Genomic DNA, 9,317 nt, shown 5'->3' with positions numbered 1-9,317 from the left:
TAAATACATGATATTATTTATGTTATTATTGTTTTTTTCCTAAATTATCTTATATTGTGCAATCTGAGCAGCCACAACAATAGAAATGCTGTTTGACAAGATAAGTTTTTAATCTGGATGCTATTAGATTATGAATTAGGCTTTTAAAAGGATATGATAAAAAGAGGAGACATTTGGAATACTGAGGTGGCAGAGCTAAGATGGAGAAGTAAAGGCAGAGATTCAACTGAACTCTCCCTTAAACCCCTTCAAATACCTTTTAAAAATAACTCTAAACAAATTTTAAGGCAGCAGAACCAACAAAAAAATGGAGTGAAAAAAATTTCCAGCCCAAGACAACTTGGAAGGCTGGCAGGAAAAGTCTGTTGCACTAGAGTGAGAAAGGAGCACAGTCTAGCACAGACCAAGCCAGTGAAGACCAGGCCCGAACAAACCAAGAACGGGCCTAAGGGCCATTGAATCAATGGCAGCAGTGGCAGTTTCCAGACCTCTTAGCCTATAGACACCAAAGACAACATAGAAGGTCAACAGGAAAGGTTTGTTGCACCTGGGTCAGGATAGAGTGCAGTCCAACACAGGCTGTGCCAGCAAAGTCCTGGCCCCAGAAAACCAGGAGCAGGCCTTGGGCATGACTGACTCAGCAGTGGCAACAACAGCAGCAGCATCAGTGGCTGTTTCAGGAGCTCTCAGCATCAGATGTTAAGGGGACTGAACAACTGGTCAGAAGGAGATTATAGGGGGGCTTTTTGCTAGCACTGAGGCAGGACATTGTTGCTTTGCCCATGTTCAGATCTGAGTCACAGTCCTGGGTGGCAGTCCCGGGACAAAGAGGGGTAATAACAGCAGAGCTTGTGGTAGCAGTGGAGGGGGAACCCTTCTCACATTTGAACTTCCAGGGCAGGAAAGAGTGCTTGTGATTGGTCACAGCAAGAGCACAGGCAAGGAGAGTAGTAAACACTTCTCCTTAGATCATATCACCTTGGAAGAACTGAAAACTTACAGGCTCCTAGAAGTATCTCTGAAAACAGCTGCACAAAGCCCCTGAAGTTTGGGACAGTGCACCCTCCACCCTGGGAGCAGAGCCCTACTTTAATAAAGAGGTAAAAGTCAAATAATAGGCAGAGAAAATGAGAAATGGGGAAAAAAAGAAAAAGAAAAACCTTACTATAGAAAGTTACTATAATGACAAGGAAGATCAAAACACACACTCAAAAGGCAACAAAGTCAAAGCTCCTACATCCAAAGACGTCAAGAAAAAATATAAATTGGGGGCAGCTAGGTGACTAGATAGTGCACTGGCCCTGAAGTCAGGAGGACCTGAGTTCAAATCCGGCCTCAGACCAAACACTTGACATTTACTAGCTGTGTGACCCTGGGTAAGTCACTTAACCCCAAATTCCTAAAAATTTTTTTAAAAAAATTTAAAAAATATATAAATTGTTCTCAGGCCATGGAAGAGCTCAAACAGAATTTTAAAAATCAAATAATAGAGGTAGAAGAAAAAATAGGAAGGGAAATGAGAATGATGCAAGAAAATCATGAAAAATGAGTCAGCAATTTGCTAAAGGAGACAAAAATATTGAAAAAAAAATAACACCTTAAAAAACAGACTAGGCCAAATGGTAAAAGAGGTCCAAAAAACCAAGCAGAAGAACTCCTTAAAAAGCAGAACTGGCCAAATGTAAAAGGAAGTACAAAAGCTCCCAGAAGAAACTAATTCCTTAAAAATTGCAATTGAGCACCCCCACCTCTTCCCCTCCCTTCCCCTTTGCCTTCTCCCCCAAAGCACAGCCTGGTCACAGGGATGAGCTTCTGCTGTCCAGGTTCCAATGCCGGAAGGAGTGGAGAGAGCAAATGTCTCCCTCTAGAGCCGGGAGGGTCTCTCCTCCTCTTCTCCTCAGTCCTGCAGTCACCCAGAGATCTTCGTGTGGAGTTGGGCTGCCTCATGTTTCCCAGGTGTTTTGGTCCCTCTTGCCCAGAGTTCCCCCCACTTCTGGTCAGGTGGTGAGAGGCCACCTCCCTCCCTCCAGGAACTTGCACTGGGAGACAACTTCATAACTATATAAGGTGGCAGGATGGTGAGGTGAGAACATCAGGTAAACAGAAGCTTGGGACTAGAGAAAACAAAATGAGTATTCCTGCAAGTAGTTAAGGTAGTCCCAGTTTTGCAGGAACAGTGATTCCAAAGATCTCTGGGCAAAACTGAACGAGTGCCATGACAAAGAAGTACAAGCCTTACAGATCAAAGTAACCAAGCTGAAAAGGAATGAATTTTAGATGCACAAAGATTGGAAGAATTTTTTACTTAAAATCAACAACTGAGAAAGAAACAGAAAACCCTTCATGACAACACTAAAGTTTTGGAAGATCAGTTAAAGCAGGGTTGTGTGACCATTGTGCAGTGACTGAAGAACACATGATGAAAAAACAACAGAACTTTGAAAATATTCAGCAACAAAATCTTAAACTTATCACTGAACTTACGAATGATAAGAATACTTTACAAGAAGGAAACAAACTTTCAGAGCAACTACATGAGAAAATTGAGAAGAAACAGCATAAAACAGCAGAGCCTGAGGAGGAAGTTATCCCTGATTCATCTATATTGACTTTTTCATTTTCTGGACTTAACCAACTACAAAGAAAGAAGGAGAACCTACATGTCTGGTGTATATAGCAAACTCATAGTGATTTGGAGCAAAATGTCTAAAGTCTTCAACTCAACAGCAGCAAAACCACTATGAAAGCAAAATGTTTGTCATCAAACATTATCACCTATGACCAATATCCAAGATACAAACAGTTATCCCATTGAGAAATTATCTTTTAACTTAGCTGCAGTTGTTGCTGAAATACTTGAACTTGGTGTTCAAGAAGAATCTGACTCTCTAAGTGCTTTGAATCTTATCAAAGAAGAACTGCACCATCAAGAGGAAGCAGAGTCAAAGAAACAATCTTTTCAGGAATCCACAAAAAATAATGAAAATGATTTGAGATTGTTCAGATTCCTCTCCAAGGACTCCACCAGAAGTTGACTGGGCTGCTCGGGCATCTTCTGTTTTGGGGGCTCCTTCTAATGTAAAAAATGGCTTAGGTTTGAATACAAGCTTATCTCCTCCTTTAGAGGCTGGGAAAAATCCCATCTCAAAACAAATTCCCTCAGCAGTACTTCTCATTCTAGACCACAGAAACCTAGATCAAAATATGAAAACAATAGCCATATTACATGCCTTAATCTTGGTTCTCAAGCAAGCATTGTTATTGATCATTCTTCTTTCATTAAGCAAATGCTTATGAGAAAGAATATAAGTGAATCAATAAGTACACAAGTTGAGGCTGAAAAACCAAAAGATGAAACTACTGAAAAAAAATGATTTTTTTGTGTCATTGAAACCACTGGAAGGCAGAGAAGCCAAAAAGAAGAAGACTGAAGAAGAAAGTGAATGTTGCCTCCAGACATCTTTTGATAAAGAAAATGTTTTTCTTTTCCAAGGAGATAGTCATCCTACCATCAACGAAGACTTCAGCAATGAAGACGTCAAGAAAAAAGCCAAGGAAATGAGGTTACTGTTGGTTATGAGCCAAAAAAAAAAAATGAAAGTCAGTATAAGATACGAAGATTGTGAACTTGCCTCAGGTCTTCAGTTAAATTATTACAGAGTAACTAAAGCATGGGCTTTACAAGATAATCAAGATAAATCATCCTTAGAAAATATCCAGTGAGGGCAGCTAGGTGGTGCAGTATATAGAGCTCCAGTCTTGGAGTCAAGAGGACCTGAGTTCAAATCCAGTCTCAGACACTTACTAGCTGTGTGACCCTGGGCAAATCACTTAATCCTGATTACCTCACCAAAAAGCCAAACAACAACAACAGCAACAACAAAATACCAAAACAAAACAGAACAAAAAACAAAACAAAAAAAAAGAAAGAAAATATCCAGTGGAGTATAGATTCAGCAGCAGATCTTTCTCAATATAAAATGGATATTACTGTAATAGATACAAAGGATTGTAGTCAATCAAGATTAGGAGGTGAGACTATGGACATGGATTGTACCTTAATTAGTGAAACTGTGCTTTTAAAAATCAAGAAGCAAGAGCAGAAGGGAGAGAAAAGTCCAAAGCAAGAAAGAAAAGTGAATGATAGTTTATCAAACTTGTTTGATCAGACAACCACATGAAGAATACAAATCCTATTTGGCAGATAGTTCTCCACTGTATGAGTCAGAAGAAAATCTCCAAGGAGAAGATGAAGAATTATCAGTTGATGCAAAAAAATAAACAGTCCTGAAGACATATGGGACAAAGTTAAACAAAAAGCATTTGTGGAACCTTATATTAAAGATGATGAAAGAAAGACCACATTGCAAAATTTCCCTCACAATGAGGTGGTACAGAAAAAAGAAGAGAGGAGAAAAGTGCTCAGACACACATGTAAAGAATGTGAAATTTATTATACAGATATTCCAGAAGAAGAAAGAAAAAATAAACTAGCCATCTGTTCAAGACCTCATTTCTGCTATATTCCTCCTAACACACCTGAAAATTTCTGGGACGTTGGGTTTTCTTCAACTCAGACTTGTGTGGACAGAGGGTACATTAAAGAAGATCTTAATCCTTGTCCACATCCCAAAAGGTGGCAGCCTTACCATGCAATGTTTTCTTCAAAAGGCAAAGAACATAAGACATAGATATTGAGGAACTTGCAAAAGGTGCCAGAACAAAATTCCTCATTTATTTATAGTTAAAGTTGGAATAAAAAACTGATTTCTTCCCCTCTCAAATCTGCTATAACCTGATTTATACATCAATTAAATACAATAAATCAGGAAATATTATTTAAAATAATTTTGAGTACATTTATTGTGCATATGCATTTTTCTTGATTTTGCACCTTTGAAACCATGAGGTGCTTCTATTTTGCACTGTGTAACATAAAGGGGTGGATTTTATCCTTTGTTTTTTTTATAATATCTAAATATAATTTTAAAGATTGTGATAGATTTCCAAAAAAAATTACAACTGAGCAAAAAGAAGCTAATGACTCCATGAGACATCAACAAACAACAAGACAAAACAAAAAGAATGAAAAAATAGGAGATAATGTGAAATATCTCACCAGAAAAACAACTGACCTAGAAAATAGATCAAGTAGAGACAATTTAATAATTATTGGACTACTTGAAAGCTATAACCAAAAGAGGGAGAGATAGAGAGAGAGAGAGACAGAGAGAGAGAGCCTAAATAACATCTTTCAAGAAATTATCAAGGAAAACTGCCCTGATATTCTAGAACAAGAAGATAAAATAGAAATCAAAAGAATTCATCAATAACCTTATGAAAGAGAAACCAAAGTGAAAATTCCCAGGAATGGTATTACCAAATTATAGAGTTCTCAGGTCAAGGAGAACATATCTCAAGTAGCCAGAAAGAAGAAATTCAAGTATTGTGGAACCACAGTCAGGATAATACAAGATTTGGCAGCTTCTACATTAAAGAATTATAGGGCTTGGAATATGATATTCCAGTGGCAAAGGATCTAGGATTACAACCAAGAATCACTTATCCAGCAAAATTAAGTATAATCTTTCAGGGGGAAAAATGGACATTCAATGAAATACAAGATGTTCAAGCATTCTTGATGAAAAGGCCAAAGCTGAATAGAAAATTTGATTTTCCACTACAAGACTCAAGAGAAGCATAAAAAGGTAAACAAGAAGTGAAATCATAAGGGACTTAATAAAGTTAAGCTTGGGGCTTAACATTCCTACATGGGAAGATGATATTTGTAACTCCTAAGACCATTTTCATTTTTTGAATAGCTAGAAGGAGTATAAATACATGCATACACACACAAATATATATATACACAGATACATATATACATATGTGTGTGTGTGTATACAGAGAGCATAGGTGTGAAGTGAATGTGAAGATGACACCTAAAAAATAAAATTAAGAGGTGAGAGAGGAATGTACTAGGAGAAAGAGAAAAGGACAGGTAGAAAGGAGTAAATTATCTCACATAAAGGGGACAAGAAAGTGCTTTTACAGTGGAGGGGAAGACAGAGATGGTGAGAGAGAATGAGTGAACCTTACTGTCATCAGAATTGGCTCAAAGAGGGAATAATATACACACTCAATTGGGTATAGAAATCTATCTTACCATACAGGAAAGTAAGAGAAGGGGAAGGGGGTGATAAAAGGAAGGGCAGATTGAGGGAGAGGGTAGTCAGAAGCAAAACACTTTTGAGAAGGAATATGGTGAAAGGAGAGAATGAATAGAATAAACAGGGATGGAGGGAAATACAGTTAGCAATAGTAATTGTGAAAAAAATTGAAGCAAGTGTCTCTGATAAAGACGTTATTTCTCAAACTTATTGAGAACTGAATCAAATTAAAAAAAATTGAATAACAGTAATGATAATGGACATCCTTGTCTCACCCCTGTTCTTATTGGAAAGGCTTCTAGCTTATCCCCATTACATAAAATACTTGCTGATTGTTTTAGATAGAAATTGCTTATTATTTTAAGGAAAGCTCCATTTATTCTTATATTCTCTAGTGTTTTTAATAGGTATGAGTGTTGTATTTTGTCGAAAGTCTTTTCTGTATCTATTAAGATAATCATATGATTTTTGTTAATTTTATTACTGATATGATCAATTATGGTGATAGATTTCCTAATATTGTAAAACATTGTATCTCCTAATATTGTAAAACACTGTAAAACATTCAGTTCGTAGCATTAATCCCACCTAGTCAGGGTTGGAAAACCTGCAGCCTCAAGGCCACATATGTCCCTCTAGGTCCTCAAGTGCAGCACTTTGACTGAATCAAAATTTCACAGAACAAATCTCCTTAATAAAAGGTTTTTTTCTGTAAAAATTGGATAAATCAAAAGGATGCACTCACAGGCCTTGAAGGTCACCCAGGCCCCAGCTTTCTCACCTGTGCACCTGGTCATAGCGTATTATTGCTTTGAAAAACTGCTAATATTTTATTTAAAATGTTTGCATCAATGTTCATTAGGGAAATTGGTCTATAATTTTCTTTCTCTGTTTCTGCTCTTCCTGGTTTAGGTATCAGCACCATGTTGTGTCATAAGAGGAATTTGGTAGGATTCCTTCCTCACCTATACTTTCCAAATAGTTTATATAATATTGGAATTAATTTTTCTTTAAATGTTGGCAGAATTCACATTTAAATTCATCTGGTCCTGTAGATTTTTTCTTAGGAAGTTCATTAATGACTTATTCAATTTCTTTTTTTTAATGTGGTTATTTTATTATTTTATTTCTGGAACAATATATTTTGAAACAATATCAATACTGAACATGTTCAATACATGGCAAAGCATATGTTTGCATATATACAGATTATGGAGATAGAGATAATGTACAATTAAGTTAGCATCTCTATGTTGATGATTCTCAAATCTACTTCTCTGGCCTTACTCTCATTATCTCTGCATCTTCATTTCTAACTGCCTTTTGGACATATCAGATATATTAAACTCCCCCCAATTCCTCCTCTTTTTTCTAGCTTTTCTTTTAGAGTGGAGTGCCTCACCATCCTTCTAGTCCACAAGTCTCACAATCTATCAAATCTTGTATACCACCCAGATTTAATCAATTGCCAAGTCTTACCAATTCTATTTTCATAACATCTTTCATAAATTCATTCATCCCCCCCCCTTTTTTCCCCCTGAAATTGTTGCCGCTTTGGTGCAGGCCATCATCCCTTCATACTCAGACTATCTCAATAGCCTGCTAGTTGGGCTCCCTTCCTCAAGTCTATCTGCTCTCTAGTTCATTCTGCATTCTATGGTCAAAGTAATTTTTCTAAAGCACAGGGATGATCATGTCACTCCTTCCCCCAAAACTAATCCCATCCCCCTCTTTAGTAAACTCCAATGGCTCCCCATCACCTCTAGGATCAAATATAAAATCTTATATTTGGTGTTCAAAGTCCTTTATTACTTGGCCATCTCCTACCTTTCCAGTTTTATTACACTGTACTCCATTCTCCCAAGTCTATGTACTCTGCTCTATTCAATGACACTGACCTCCTTCATGCTTCTTACATAAGACGCTCCATCTGTGGACTATGGATATTTTCATTGGCTATCTCTCATGCCTGGAATTCTATTCCTCTTCTCTCTACTTCCTGTTTTCCTTTACTTCCTTTAAGTATCAGATGAAATCTCATTTTCTAAAAGAAGATTAACATGATCCACCTTAATGTTAGTGCTTATCCTTTTGTTGATTATATACAATTTATCCTGTATGTGTCTTGTTTGCACATATTTGTTTGAATATTGTCTCACCCATTGGACTTTGAGCTCCTTGAAACCATGGACTCTTTACCCTTTCTATCCTTATCCTTAGCACAGTTGCTGGCACATTTTGATCAGCTGTTTTCAGTCATATACAACCTTTTCTGACCTTATTTAGGGTTTTCTTGTCAATGATGGCTTGCCATTTTCTTCTCCTAGTCATTTTTACAGATAAGGAAATAAAGGTAAACAAGGCTAAGTGACTTGCACTTAGCTAGTCAAACAGTTAGTAAGTGTCTGAGGCCAGATCTGAAATATGCAAGATGAGTCTTTCATGACTCCAGGCCCAACAGTCTATCCACTGTGTCACTTAGCTGTCCTCCTGGCATATAGTAGGTGTTTAAATGCTTGTTGATGACTTATTGATATCAATTAATTTTTAAAAGAAAATAAGAATAAGAAAATTGCAGCTTATACTAGTATCTATTCTAGATTGATATAAGAAATATAATATAAGGAAGCAGGGCAGTAAGAATTTATAAAGCAGAGATGAACATCTAAATCTCAATGAGAAATCCAGCTAAGCAAATCATTCTTCTGGTAATTAAGAATGAAAATTGGAAGAAAAATAAGATTAGAAAAATGGAAAAATATTCTAACCTTTTGTAACAAATTGTTTTTGACCATCAAGATAATAAAAGTCTCACACTTAAGCATTAACACCAGAGTCTCAGGATATGCTTACAAAGAGGAAGACATGACATTATAGAGAACAAAAATGCCAAAAATATGTAAACAGTCCTACTGGACTAAATATACATAGAGATTGATGATATCACAACTATGAGTGCTTTAAGAAATCATTTCCCAAGTTATTTGAAGGAAGATTAGAAATCAAGATATAGAAAAAAACTTGATTTTGTTAAAACAAAAAAATTTAAAATATGAATAAGAAAACATTAACTAATGAACTACCTGACTTTTTAAAAATCTATATAAAATGTGAGAAGTACTTACCTGTGTACTGAAGATATGCTTA

At 36.5% G+C, this 9,317-nt stretch overlaps 1 pseudogene; it reads left to right on the top strand.

Annotated features, from left to right (window-relative positions):
• Window positions 1–2,075: 2,075 nt before the first annotated feature.
• On the top strand, window positions 2,076–4,691 carry LOC114025717 (annotated as a pseudogene).
• Window positions 4,692–9,317: the final 4,626 nt, after the last annotated feature.

This window comes from Vombatus ursinus, unplaced genomic scaffold (assembly GCF_900497805.2).
Source record: "Vombatus ursinus unplaced genomic scaffold, bare-nosed wombat genome assembly UNPS02014832.1, whole genome shotgun sequence".
Lineage (NCBI taxonomy): Eukaryota > Metazoa > Chordata > Mammalia > Diprotodontia > Vombatidae > Vombatus > Vombatus ursinus.
Note: the sequence above shows the minus strand (reverse complement) of the source record. Positions and strands in the feature narration are given on the sequence as shown.